The 14598-nt window shown below is 42.1% G+C and overlaps 1 long non-coding RNA gene across 1 annotated transcript; it reads right to left on the bottom strand.

The window, feature by feature from the left end:
- Window positions 1-4031: 4031 nt before the first annotated feature.
- On the bottom strand, window positions 4032-13633 carry LOC308478816. The gene is made up of 3 exons (XR_013987308.1): window positions 13457-13633; window positions 5334-5438; window positions 4032-4449 (listed from the first exon to the last, which is right to left on the bottom strand). It is a non-coding gene; the product is annotated as an uncharacterized lncRNA (long non-coding RNA).
- Window positions 13634-14598: the final 965 nt, after the last annotated feature.

The raw sequence follows: 14598 nt of genomic DNA, 5'->3' as shown, positions 1-14598 counted from the left end.
ACTTGACATTGCTAAGGTTAAATCAAATGCCATTCTCAGAAACACTGTAAACAATAGTGTCTTTTATGCTTTGCTCTTGATCTTTAGCTTAATGTTGGTGTCTCAAAGAAAAATGCTTTCTGGTTTGCGGGGAAAGTAAGTAGATGGTTGTGGCTGGGGTTTTTTAAGGCTTTATTTCATTTATTTCAATGTATAATCCCCGCCCCCGCCCCTGATCTGTTTGTGTACTTTTAAACCCCTCTTTCAGGGATGGGGAACTGAGCTCCAACTCCCATCATCCCTTGCCAGCACAGCCAACAGCCAGGAATATGGCAGAACCCAGTCCAACAAAATCTACCCATTTGATCAAAACTTTGACCATTATACTTTAAAATATCATTTCCCTAGGATGTCTTGAAAATATAGCATTGATAAGTTAGATTTGCTCCCTCCCCTGTTCTCTCTTTCCCTCTCCCCCCCACACACCCTACCTCACTGGCTTAATTTCCTAATTCCTTTAGCATATTTATTGGGAGCTGGGGGAGGGGAAGAAATACCTTATCACACATATGTTGGTAATTATTCTAAGAAGGAAATGCTTTTCATGCTCATAATAATTACATCACTTGACTCACTTTTCAAGTATCTGCTGATCAAGGCCAGACTTTTAATTAAAACACTCATTAGGAGAAACCACTGCAAAAGCACATTGACATCACCTTTTCTTCCATGTTGTGCCAAGGTTTGTCAAACAAGAGTTACCTGAATCTAAAAAGCTACATGGCGCCACATTCAGATGAAGGGCCAATTGATTGGGAATATTTCAGAATTCCATACCTACCGGCACCAACACCAAGAACAAAGATTGAATACCGATGGGTGGTCAACTGTTGTAAGTGAAAGTTAATCAACACTGAAAGCCAGTGTGGCATAGTGGTTAGAGTGTCTGACTAGGACCTGGGAGACCTGGATTCAAATCCATTGGATGGCTTTGGGCTAGTCACTGCCTCTCAGCCCGAACCTACCTTACAGGGTTGTTGTGGGCACTAAATAATGAGGGAGGGGAACCATCTACTTCACACTGAGCTCATTGGATAAAAAAGTAGTACAGTGGTACCTTGGTTCTCAAACTTAATCCGTTCCAAGAGGCAGGTATTCAGCTTCCGAAAAACGTTTGCAAACCAGAACACTTACTTCCAGGTTTGCAGTATTCGGGTGCCTATTTGAACGGGAGCCAAGCCATTCGGCCGTTCGGGAACCAAGGTACCACTGTATATAAAGCAATAAATAAATATTGCATTTCAGGCCTGGCCAGGATGCAGGGTCTCCCTGTTATTTCCTCTGGGCTTTACAAGGCATCTGACCCTACCTAAGCCTACTCCAGCTGAGGCATCACACACCTGCTTCCCAAGCTATGGAGCCCCACCTGGGCTATTTCACTATTCAGGTCAATTTACAAGGTTTCCTTTCCTTTCCTCTCAACAAACCGTTTTTTTAGCAGGTCTGCTATAATCCTGATTCTGGAGCAAAGCACACAACGCCCCCCCCCCCCCACAGATCCATTATTTTCAAAATCTTGTGTATACAAAACACCATCTTTGGCAAGTGTAGATTTGTTGTGATTCAAATTTACGTTAAAACCATGCTTGGTCAGGGTTGGCACACTCAGCAAACTGTCTGTTAATTCGGGCAAGTAAACTGCATCTCTCACTTCATTTCAAACAGTTTTTCTACTTGCAACACACTTGAGCGAACCTGCTCCTTTTCCTTGTACAGATATTTTGTTGCCATTTGCAAGCCTGCCTCTGATGAGTTGTCACTTAACTCTGACATCATCTGATTCACTCCAAAGCATCTGCAAACGTCAGCACAAGTCCCATTGCAACGTTTGGCGGTTAAAACAACACATTTCACAGCGCCCCACAAAATGATCCCCTCGGCGTCCTAATCCACGACATCAAGATTTAACAAAAAATGACATTGTTCGATTCAGACAAATGCAGATCCAAACACCGGCACAAGCCCCCTCCAAGGTTTGTTTGTCAAAACTTCACATTTCAGAGTGCCCCGAAAAATGTCCCTTCGACACCCTAACCCACGGGTGTCAAGATTTAGCCCTAAATCTGATGTCGTCCAATTCACCCCAAAGTGGCGCAAGATGCCAGGACACGGCCTCCTACAAGGTTTAGCACTCAAAACTCCCTGTTTCACAGTGTCCCACAAAATGAGCCTTCAGCGCCCTAACCTGCAGGGTCAAGATTTTGCCAAAAATCCAACGTTGTCTGATTCCCTAAAAAGTAGCACCAATCGCTGGCACAAGTTCTACAGTTTGGCACTGTTTTCAAGTGAATCGGACGACCTTGGAATTTGCTGAAAATCGTGATCTCCTGTCACTTGATGCCTGTGGTGAAATGCCAATACCAGTTGATGGGGACAGAGCGCCCCCTTCTGAAGCTGAATGTTGGAAGATTCAATAGACAGAAGAAAGTACTTCTTCATTCAGTTAATAGCTGAACTGTTAGTATTTTTAAGGCATTTATATTTTACAAAGAATAAATTGTACTGGGGTAAAGAAAACCTATGTCATGTCATGTCATAGCTGCAAAATCTTATGACTCCAGTTAAGGTCACAGAAAAGGGATGTGAGTGGCACTGTGGGTTAAACCATAGAGCCTAGGACTTGCTGATCAGAAGGTCAGCGGTTCGAATCCCCGCGACAGGGTGAGCTCCCGTTGCTCAGTCCCTGCTCCTGCCAACCTAGCAGTTCGAAAGCACATCAAAGTGCAAGTAGATAAATAGGTACTGCTCTGGTGGGAAGGTAAATGGCATTTCCGTACGCTGCTCTGGTTCACCAGAAGCGGCTTAGTCATGCTGGCCACATGATGAGGAAGCTGTACGCCGGCTCCCTCGGCCAATAAAGCGAGATGAGCTCCGCAACCCCAGAGCCGGTCACGACTGGACCTAATGGTCAGGGGTCCCTTTACCTTTAAGGTCACAGAAATGCTGAATCAATGCCTTGTCAATCTGTGAACTCCCTTTAAAAGTGTGTGTGTGTGTGTGTGTGTGTGTGTGTGTGTTAGGTAATGATAGGAGGGGTGTGAGTTGGCTGGTTGTTTTGCTGCTGTTTTGCTGAGTGTGAAAACACCAATAACACTGTCCTTGGTGAGCACCAATAAGCTATCATTTATGGACTGCTTCGAAGGAGTTTTAGAAGCAAGAAGACCCTCTCTTGGGCTCAAGGGAAAGAAACACATTGCATTGGACTTGATACATCTATACTACTGCTTGTAATAGTTGCCATCCTGCAAGTAAAGAGTCATCTTCAAGGTCTTGTGTGTGGAGTCTGCTTCATCACTTTGAGGATGAAACCACTGTATCACTCTGCATGACTCAGAAAAATAGCCAACAAGACGATAGCCAACATAAACTATGGAATTTGCTCTTATGGATATAAGACAAGCCTGTTGAGTCAGGCCAGAGGCCTATCAAGTCCAGCGTCGTATTCTCACAGTGGCTGACCTGTTAAAAAATATTTCCATCCCGACATCTGTATGCCCTGAAGAGTTCATAAAATGGTGTAAAAGCAGGCATAGGCAAACTCAGCCTTCCATATGTTTTGGGACTACAACTCCCATCATCTCTAGCTAACAGGACCAGTGGTCAAGGATGATAGGAGTTGTAGTCCCAAAACAGCTGGAGGGCTGAGTTTGCCTATGCCTGATAAAAGACTACAATTACAGGGGGAAAGGGGGATATATGCTGCCAGAATGCATTATATATATATATAGTTATTTATCAAAGTGGTTTTCTTGCTTATAAGCTGCTCCGTGGGCATCTGTTGTCCATTTAGGATGCCTCTAAGATTATATTTGTACCGAACAGGAAGATTTATCTAGTGCTTAAAGAAGTGCTTTAGTTGTGCTCAGCATACCATGAGTCAGGAATTCATGAAACTCAAAGGATTAAAAAAAATAGCAAAGGAGAAAGCAACAAGCTACAGAGTCCAAGGAATCACATTTTATTTACATTGTTTTATACAATTCCGACTCTGATTTTCTGAGGTTTTTGCCACGCTCCTTGCATGGACATCACAATAAGGACTTAAGAAGAGCTTGCTGGATCTTGCCAATGACCCATCTAGTCCCTGCATGCTGTTCCCATGGTTCTCTGACAATTGTCGTAGAACAGTCATTGTGGCCACTAGCCATTGAGAGCCTTATCCTCCAAGATGAAACAACGAAACACAGAAATAAAATTCAAAGGAAGGGGACAAGTGTGAGAAATAGAATGGATGCCATCCAGCTGACATGTATCATCTGTGCAAGGCCTCTCTTTTCCCTAAGATCAGAATGATGAATGTCAGCTTTCTCATGTTGCTTCCATATATTTTCCCGCTCCTTAGCAACATTTCAAGAGGAAGCATAATATTGTGAGCTTTGCTTCAGCTGCTGTTTTTAATAACGATTGCTTCTGGAGAGAGAGAGCGCAAAAGTTATATAGGTTATCCTTATTTCAAATTTAGTTACACAGGGCTGGGAGAGGGGGGAATAGTTCTTTCCTCAAAATATAAAATCATTCATGTACAAGAATAAGACCATTTGGGAAAGAAATTGTGTCCTCCCCCCGTCATTTTGTGTTTCAGAACTTTATTGTTACATTCTTCAGGTCTTTTTAACTATACTTCCAGTTCCAACTATGTACAGGCATACCTGGGAGATATTGCGGGTTTGGTTCCAGACCACCTCAATAAGACAAATATTACAATTAAGAGAGCCACACATTTTTGGGGTTGCTGTTTTGTTTCCCAGTGCATATAAAGTTATGTTACTGCAGTCTACTAAGCCAGGGCCCCCTGCTGCTGGGATGGGAGAGAGGAAACCCATCTCCAGACCTAGCCAGCTCCACTCCCCTGGCCAGAAGAGGGGTAGTGTTGGTGTGGGAGGTGGGGACTTCCTTTACCTGGAAGTACACCTGCATCCTCATAAGGAGCAATATATGTGAAACTGAATACAGTGGACGCTCGGGTTGCAAATGTGATCCGTGCGGGAGGCATGTTTGCAACCTGCAGCACCACGTCTGCGCATGCGCGGGTTGCATTTCGGCGCTTCTGCGCATGCACAAAGCGCAATTTAGTGTTTTTGTGCAGGCGCGAGACCAAAACCCGGAAGTAACCCGTTCTGGTACTTCCAGGTTCGGCGCGGTGCACAACCTGAAAATGCACAACCTGAAGCAACTGTAACCTGAGGTATGACTGTACTGCAAAATGCAATAAAACAAGGTACCCCCTGTATTTCTAGCCTATATGGTTAGACACCATGTTTATTATATATGATGAAGTAACTTGTATTGCATACCTGCCAACTGTCCTGCTTTGAGCAGGAAATCCCAGGTCAACGGAAGCCGCCCCAGCTCCGGTTTCAAACTGTGCATGTCCTGACTCTGCCGCCGCCACCACAAGGCTGAAGAAGAAGAGAAGAGTTTGGATTTGATATCCCACTTTATCACTACCTGAAGGTGTCTCAAAGCGGCTAACAATCCCCTTTCCCTTCCTCCCACACAACAAACACTCTGTGAGGTGAGTGGGGCTGAGAGACTTCAAAGAAGTGTGACTAGCCCAAGGTCACCCAGCAGCTGCATGTGGAGGAGCGGAGACACGAACCCAGTTCACCAGTCTGCCGCTCTTAACCACTACACCACACTGGCTGAAGTCCTCTGCGGTCACTGACATACTTCAGGAAGCCAGGCTGTATTGCCGGAAGTACTGTCCTGGCTTTTGGCGGGCCTCAATTAAAGCTTTGCCATGGTGGCGGCGAGCCAGTGGCAGTGCACTTGTAGGTAGGGGTGGTAGTGTTGCAGTAAGAGTGGCATGGTGTGTGTCCCAGATTTGGGTTGGAAATGTTGGATAGTATGGTACTGGGTCATGTTTATTTATTTGTTGATTACATTTACATCTCACCATTCCTCCAAGAGGTGGCAAGCACAGTCTGGGATGTATCAGCAAAAACATTATGCTAAGGGAATTACTTGCACTCATGCAATGGGGCCTTCTGTCCTTCTCCCCCTGTGTGTCCTCCGGCACGTGGGGAGAGGAGAGGAAGAGGGAATTTTACTGTATGAAAGTCATTATGCGACTGCATTGGCTTTTGGGGATTCAACCCTAAATCTTCAAATAGGTTAAGACTGTTTTAGAGTGACTGGGCCAAGGTCAACGTGAGAGGCACCTCCTTCTACCCTTATGAAATTTGGTAAAATTAATCTCTACCGAAGGGGATAGCATACTTGCCAATTGCATCAAAGTCTGCTCCCAAAATAAAATGGCTAAGAAGTTAGGGCTAAGAAGACCTGAGCCAAATCCAGCATCCTTAGAGGACCTCTGTCAAGTTGGGTATAGACAGATTCTGTCGGTGAGGTGGATCCCTGAGTGCTTACATGTGCTCAGCAGAAAATGCTGCTACAAAATTCCTAGAAAGATAATCAACAGCTCACACAGACCTCAAACAAGCTGAGATTAGAGTGCTCTTAAGCAAACAGATCTCTATTTCTCTTTTTACAAAAGACTTCATCCCAATCTCAATCAGATTTTACACTTCGTGAGGAAAAGCTGGGTGGTTTTTTTTTTTCCACATGGAGAAAACATCAGGATGTATCATGTATATCATCTAGCTTGTGCACAGATATCTTAAGCTATTTCACTACCAGATGAATAATATTGCTAGGGACTGTGAGGTCTAGTGGGAGAAAAAAATATCCCACAAGTGCCAAAGAACAAGGATATAATTTTCAGGCTTTATTTCCTGGACCCAAATAAGTTAATATATCTACTTCACTGAAAATTGATCCAATCCATATAGCTGCTGCAAAATAAACATTCATATGCCCACACTTTTCCTACACAGAGATTGTCTACCTTATTCTTTCATCATTGCAGATTTTGACTTTGGTATTTACTCTTTGCCAGTGCTGGGTGGAAAAAAATAATACCCATTTTTAAAGACCCAGCTGCAGGCTACAGAAATTAGAAAGTATGGGAGGCGGGCAGGACAGAGATAAAAATAACAACAACAAAAACATTGGAGATGGTGGGACTGTGCTTTGGAATCAGATCACGGTTAGTACTGACTCCATCTTTTTGCTTATGACCATAGCATGGGTCAAAGGCAACATGGGAGCATAAGGACAACTCTTAAGAGAGGGAATAGGTTGAAGATGGTCCCAGCTTTATTCACTGTAAGTTAAGTAACCATGTATGCATGAGCCAGGTCCTGGTCTCTTCATGCTATGGACCATTTTCACAAGAGGTTGGGACCTCCCACCTGCTAATCATGTGATATCACAGTGACAACAGATAATCCATATTAAAAAATAAAATAAAAATCTCTTTGTGAGCATGGCTCAAACTGCACCCACAGATGAACGTCATTTGCATTGCTAGCTTGAATTCAAGCTGGTGATGCTAAGGTTTATTGGCCCTGACAGCAAACCACAGTAGTGTGTCATACATTACAGAGGATATAGGGGAAGAGAGTGAGCTCTTTCCCTTCCTTTTCTGTGGGAGCTGCACAAAAAGTGGGGTGAGAAGGCAAGAAGGAGCAAGTAGCATAGAGAGAGCTGGGAGGTAGAATGGGTAGAATTCAGGGACTTAGGGAGGGCTACAGTTCTCTGGCTTGGATTTTAATCCAAGCTGGAGAAGATGTTACTTCATGCTGATACAAACACTATAAATTCAGTCTTATTATAAGCTATGCTCAGGTAATCTTCAGATCCATCACTAGTTTAAGCCATATGTGAAAACCAGCTGAGCTGAGCTACCAAGGAGTTTGTGGGGCAATATCCTTGTCTGATCGCTGAAGAATTGATGCTTTTGAATTATGGTGTTGGAGGAGACTCTTGAGAGTCCCATAGACTGCAAGAAGATCAAACCTCTATCCATTCTGAAGGAAATCAGCCCTGAGTGCTCACTGGAAGGACAGATCGTGAAGCTGAGGCTTCAATACTTTGGCCACCTCATGAGAAGAGAAGACTCCCTGGAAAAGACCCTGATGTTGGGAAAGATGGAGGGCACAAGGAGAAGGGGACGACAGAGGACGAGATGGTTGGACAGTATTCTCGAAGCTACCAGCATGAGTTTGACCAAACTGTGGGAGGCAGTGGAAGACAGGAGTGCCTGGCGTGCTCTGGTCCATGGGGTCATGAAGGGTCGGACATGACTAAATGACTAAAGAACAACAACATCCTAGTCTGGAACCTTCTCTTTGATGTGAACCACTGAGACCCACACATTTGCTCCTTGATGATTCTTCTTGGAAGGCTCACTGATGGCCATGCATCTATAGAACTCATAGGCACGTTGCTTGGCTTCTCTGTTTAGACCTGTGACAATGAAACTAAAAAAACCAAAAACCCCATATCTGCAATCTTGTTCCATTTCTAAGTGCCTCATAGTCAGCAGCACAAAGCCTCATAATGAGTAGCTGGGTTTTGTCTCAAGAATCAAATGGCGCAGCGCCTGGTGATGAAATAAATCCTGCTAGTCATGAGTGAGTACAAGGCGTTGGCATCCGGTACTCAGAAAGATGTTTCCATTTTAATGTCCTCCTTCATTGCAAAGGCAAATGAAGTGCCGAAGAGCAGCTCCTCTAGTATTATATTTGTGTATTGCACTGGACTGTAGCAATTATCCAAACAGATCCTGTTATTCCTTCTGCAAGCCGAAAAAACAAAACAAAAACCTACTCCTTTCTAGGTGTTTTCATTTGGAGATGAATCAGAGTTCTTAAAAAAAAAACACCTAACCAAATCATTCAGATTATGATGCCAAGTGGGGAAGTTTCACATAGTTGCTATGACAAATTAGTTAGAATGATATGAGGATGATATTGAATTTGTGCCAGTGAGGGCATCAATTCTGGTTCCCTCTCTCCAAGCCTTCCACCACAGATCCCATGGCTCCTTCTGAGGGAGGAGAAAGGGAGCCCCTGACTACTCAGTCCTCTACTACATTATTTAGATGTGGGGAAGGAATGGGGAAAGGGTTGTATCACACCCGTAGTACATTCACATTGACATTTAATGAAAATTCAGAGACTTCCAGAGAGCTAATTTCCATGATGAAATTTACTCATCTCACTTGCCAATTTGGCACCCTCGTGCAGTGCTTAACGTCGTATCAGTTTAACAGGCCAGATTACACTTTTTGCCTGGAACATTTGCTTAGACGTTGAACGTACCATGTGAGGATGTTCCCGAAAGCTCTCTGTTTCAGAAAATGTGAACTTCCTGGATTAATAGATCAAGGGCTCTATCCTCACTTGTTGGCAGGACAACAGTAGATAACTTACAAATATATGTAATAAGTAATGCATGATCTTCCAATTTGTGATGTAAAGCAATGGTGGATTTAAATCTGAATGAGCTCCATCATCGCCAGACATTAAGTATATTTTTATGCATATATGTCTTTAAGAGTTTATAGGCCTACAGAGCAATCATAAGCCTGTATAACTCAGAAGCAGGTGCCGTTAACTTCAAAGGGGCTTATTCCTTAGTAAGCATCCTTAGGACTGCACTGATGACAATGTTATGTGCTGGTTTTGCTTCAGTGTTAAAATGAGATTTTTACTGATGTGTGGAAGCATTGTTTGAAACCCCTTACAGCAAAAAGTAAGTCCACTTACGTGTTGCTGTTTCACTTCTGACACATATTAAAGATTCAGTAACTGAAATTGCAGTTGTCTTGTATCAGTTACTGCTATAAAACCATGTACATTATATAATAAATTGCAATTAGCACAAAAAGAAGCGATTGTTAAAATGTGAGGGTTACTAAGAATAGTGAAACAGATTGCATGTCAGCTTTGCTTTAAAGGCAGCCTTAAAAACCCAGTCTATAATTGGACATTGGGCAACCATAGTAAATAATTTATTGCAGAAGAATTTAAATCAAAGAGGGTTTATATTTTATTTAAACGTCGTTTCACCCAATATATATGTGTGTAAGCATTTTTTAATTGTTTTGATTTGCATGTCTGTTTATTTTATAGGATAATACTTGATCTGGCTAGGTGTTTGAGATGAATAATAATAGTAATTATTTTTTTAAAAAAAGAGTACACAGAACAACAAGCTATTACTTTTTCCCATAACTGCTATGATACACTTCTGAAGTGGGGTGGGGGGGATACTCCACTGGAGATAGCAATATGATGAGGGAAAGCCTTCCTTCTAGGTACAGGGAATAAATTTGATTCAATTGCATTTAGAAGAGAATCTAGCTGAATTGCACTTTCTGAAATCATATATAAACCTAGACACAGTCAACCTTCAAAATTCACACCTCCAAATTTTGCAATATGGCCCTACAACCAAGTAATGCATGCAAAAATGAAAATATTGGGTAAAGTGTGCCCAGAAATATTAGTGAAAATAATATGCAAAATGAATTATGTTAGAAGAAATTGCTTGCAGAAATATATATATGTATATATATGTATATATATATTTTCAAACTGATGTTGAAATTTGGAGAACTGAATTTAAATTTACATTTGAAAAAAACAAATAAAAACCTGTCCGAAATCTAAAATGACAGTCATTGGTTGCTACTACCAAAGACTGGGTAGACCAGACTTCACCGAAAAGCAGCCCTGAAGCACCTTTCTGAGTAACTGCAATATGTCTCAGGGAACACTCTGCACATGGCCAGCCACACATATGCACTAATCTAATAATTCTTCCCCATTTGTATCTTGACTTGTAACACACTCCCATGACATACAATGCAATGTAAAATGTGACTTTCAGGCGGTACCTAGTGAATGTGTCCATCTGCTTTCCTTGAGTAAAAGCAATATACTTCATGCACAGGACAATTCATTTCATTACTAAAGTATACTGAAAGTGGTTTAATGCAATCTGGTCTCTCTACGCAGAATATATAGCATTCTGACTCAAATTTGATTACTCCTCCTTCCCTGTGATGCACGTTCCTAAGGTTCTTCTGTAGAGTCTGTTTCCAAAAAGCTAATGTGCTGCTAGATATTCCATATGCCCATAATTTCATGCAGAGGATGGTGTTGCTGGAGGTATTTAAAGCATACGTCAGATCCTAGGAACACAATCCTACACAAATGCCACATTCATATACAGATCTGGTTGGCACATTTGAAGGAAACTTAGGAAGGTGCAACAACTTGGGAAATATTCAGGCTGGTAAATATGTATGAGCTGAAAATTGTAATGGGATAGTGAATGGGTTTACGTTAAGGCTTTGCGGTAATTTTGGATGATGGAGGCAAGGTCTGTTATACAGGTTGCAGGGAGTTAAAAACCATCTTGATTCTAAATTGAATGGCAATTGGCAATTTTCCTATGGAAAAGAAAAGTTGGACTGGAAACAGACCATTGTTGTTTATTTTTTAAAAGAGAGCCAATAGTTGTTTTGAGAAAAGCATGGTTTGTCCTGCTGTCACCTCTAGTCATGGGGGGGGGGGGGTTGCTTGGTGGGGGAGGTGACAATCGAATGAATGTACCCACTACAAAACTACAACAAGCATCCTTTTAAAACACTTTCAACTCTTCTCCAAAACTATACTGTTGAGGGATAGTAAAGCACAATATCTCTGGCATGAAATTCCAAGGATGATCACAACAGGGGTGTGGCGATCACACAGGGCCCCCGGACGTTTCACGGTCTATTGACCCTGTGCCACCACTGCGGTTGCTTTCTTCACTGCCACCACCCCGCTTCTCACGGGGACACACGGAATCCAGACAGTTGTTAACATAAACAAATAATCAAGTTTATTTTTAAGTGCAGGAATAAGCGTATGGTTTCGGTTTATTATTCTCTTGTCCGTTTCTTAAATCTTAGTTCCTAACAACTTCAAACTGAATTATTCCCAACTATCTATTTAATTCCCTAACAATTCCTCTCACTCTCTCACAATACAACTTGACCAACCCACTGCCTATTCCACCCTCCTCCTTCTCCAACACCCAAACCTCAACTCCCAACTGACAAACCTCAACTCCCAAATCTCAACTGACTTTTCAAAACCTCCCACTCTATCTTTTACTCCCCCCTTGCATTCTCACTGGCCAATCACATCACACCCATTTTAACCCTTTCCTTGACCCATCCTAGGAGGCAAACGCCACAAGGGGCATTTCAGCCCCTTGCTTTCAGATTGCAAAGGACAAGCCCAGCTCGACCAGACCAAAAGGCCCACTTATTCTAGCATCTTGTTCTCTGGAACGACAGTGGATGATTCAAGAGGAACAATAAACATGTTGGAGCACATGCTAGCCACAAGGAGAGTCAAAAAGATATTGACTTTATTACTTGGTTGCCATCACTGGCATCTGAGCTCCCACTCTTTGGGTTTCTTATTAGTTTAGAATTTGATATCTATTTTCTGCCAATATTAATCCTATACAGTGGTTTAAATGTGAAGCGTGCATATTTTCCTCTTCTTTTGAGATAACAACAAGAGTGCAAACTTGTCTTCTCTGAAAATAGACTAAGGTTGCACTCTTATAGGTGCCTATTCAGAAGGAAGTTCAAGTTCAATGGAGCTTACTCCTAGCTGAGCACAGGATTGCAGCCCAAATTGCCAGGAACTCTATGAAACACTCATAGAAAATACGGTCAGAAATGTTACCAGGTGAATCTTTTTGCTGGCACTATAAACTTAAGCCCAGCAATTAAGCTACAAGTGATAAAGCCTAGAAGGTTGTGGGCTCTAAAGCTCTTTGATGGCTCATAATCCATTCTTCCTCTTGGGCATCTGAAAATTCTTGATGAAGTAGCTGAAATTGTTATCACCTAGCCCGATGGGGATTTTTCACTTGGTCTAATTCTCTGTGGCTTTGTGTTTCATGTAGCATCAAATCAAGGAGCATAAGAGTGGCTCCTTGGATGGTGTAGGAGAAAATGGGAAACTGTACGTTGAAGCCTACCCAAACTTGAAACAAAACTGTGAAAAAATAAAATCATCAGCAAGTCCGGAACGATTGCATTTCCACGTGTCAAAGTTTGCCTTTGGGACTTTTATATGGTTGGAATCAACCACGGATTAATTAGAAGTTGATTGCTACAGCAGGAAACAGTGCATGTCAGTCATAACAAAATGAAAAGGGTAAAAACTAGAAAGAGGCCTCTCTCATATTCATGCAACTACGTAAGTTTTAATAGAAATTGTGTATCCAAATTATGGGGTAGTAGAGGAAATGGGAAGAGTGTGGGAATGTTCAGGGAGGCAGGAGAGGATATATTGTTTAATGATATTGTTCCGAACTTGCGTTAGCAAGTTCTATATCTTAGGAGAGTTTAAACATTCCCCTTTAAACGCACAGTGGTTTGCTTGTTGCAGGCTCATCTGAATCTCTATATAAGATTCCTGGTAAGATCCCTTCTATTCTCTTTAAAAGAATAGACACGACAATCTTATTAAAGTCAATATAAAAGTAGTTTACTCACATTCATTCAGTTCACAGTTGGATCCTTGAAGGCAGACTTAGGTTACAAAAGTATATATACATGTGGAACTATCCCATAAGCGAGTTAGTCCCAAATGACTGCAGACACGCAGTCACTTCTGCTAACAAGTAAAAAAGCAAAATGGAGAAAAGGAGCAAAAGAAAGAGGTGTGCTCCCCTACCCAGATTAGGCCACGCCCACATCTAGTCACATGCAGAGGAAGTTTGTCCCAGCTCAGGAGGTAACAGGAAGTTTTCTCCTGGCTGGTACAAAGCACCCCCTAGCATGTCCATTCTAGTAATGCTTTACTTGACTGCTATGTGTTTCACATCCCAGAAAGAGAAGGGATAAGAAGTAGACAAAGAATACATTCCACCCGCACAATCACTGTGTGTGCATGTTAATTTTTGCACAACCTTTTATACAAATAAAATAAAATAGCAGATTAATGTGGCAATGGGGTTAAATGGACTTTTGAATGAACACTTGCTAAGTGACACTAACTGGAAATAGATGGGCTTGGCCCACCTGACCATCAGGGATTACATTTGTAAAGGAAGGAGGACATCATGTGCTTCAGGCAGCACTACATATTTCGTACACATTGAGAGTTCCATCTGTGGCAATGGAACAAACAAGTATATATCAATGTATAGCAGTGGCTAATATCTGGAATAGCAAAGAGTCCATGAACTCTTTGTTTACAAGAATCCATGATGCAGCACCTTGATGTGACTGTACAAAAGCAAAATAGAGCAATGACAAACCCGCCATCAGGAACAACATTTAATAATAATAATAATAATAATAATAATAATAATAATAATAATAAAAAAAGTATTTATACCCCGCCCATCTGGCCGGTCTTCCCCAGCCACTCTGGGTGGCTTCCAACAAAATATTAAAATACAGTAATGCATCAAACATTACAAGCTTCCCTAAACAGGGCTGCCTTCGGATGTCTTCTAAAAGTCTGGTAGTTGTTGTTTTCTTTGACATCTGGTGGGAGGGTGTTCCACAGGGCAGATGCCAATGGGAGTGGAAGTGCATTGGGAGTGGACATTTTCCATTGTTTTCATCTCCACCAGTCCCTCCTGTGATCAGACTGGCTGGCTGGCCATGTGAGGAGATACTCCATCCCA

Source organism: Podarcis pityusensis (assembly GCF_964106645.2).
Source record: "Podarcis pityusensis genome assembly, chromosome: 6".
NCBI classification, from domain to species: Eukaryota; Metazoa; Chordata; class Lepidosauria; order Squamata; family Lacertidae; genus Podarcis; species Podarcis pityusensis.
This window is presented reverse-complemented; position numbering and strand designations above follow the sequence as displayed.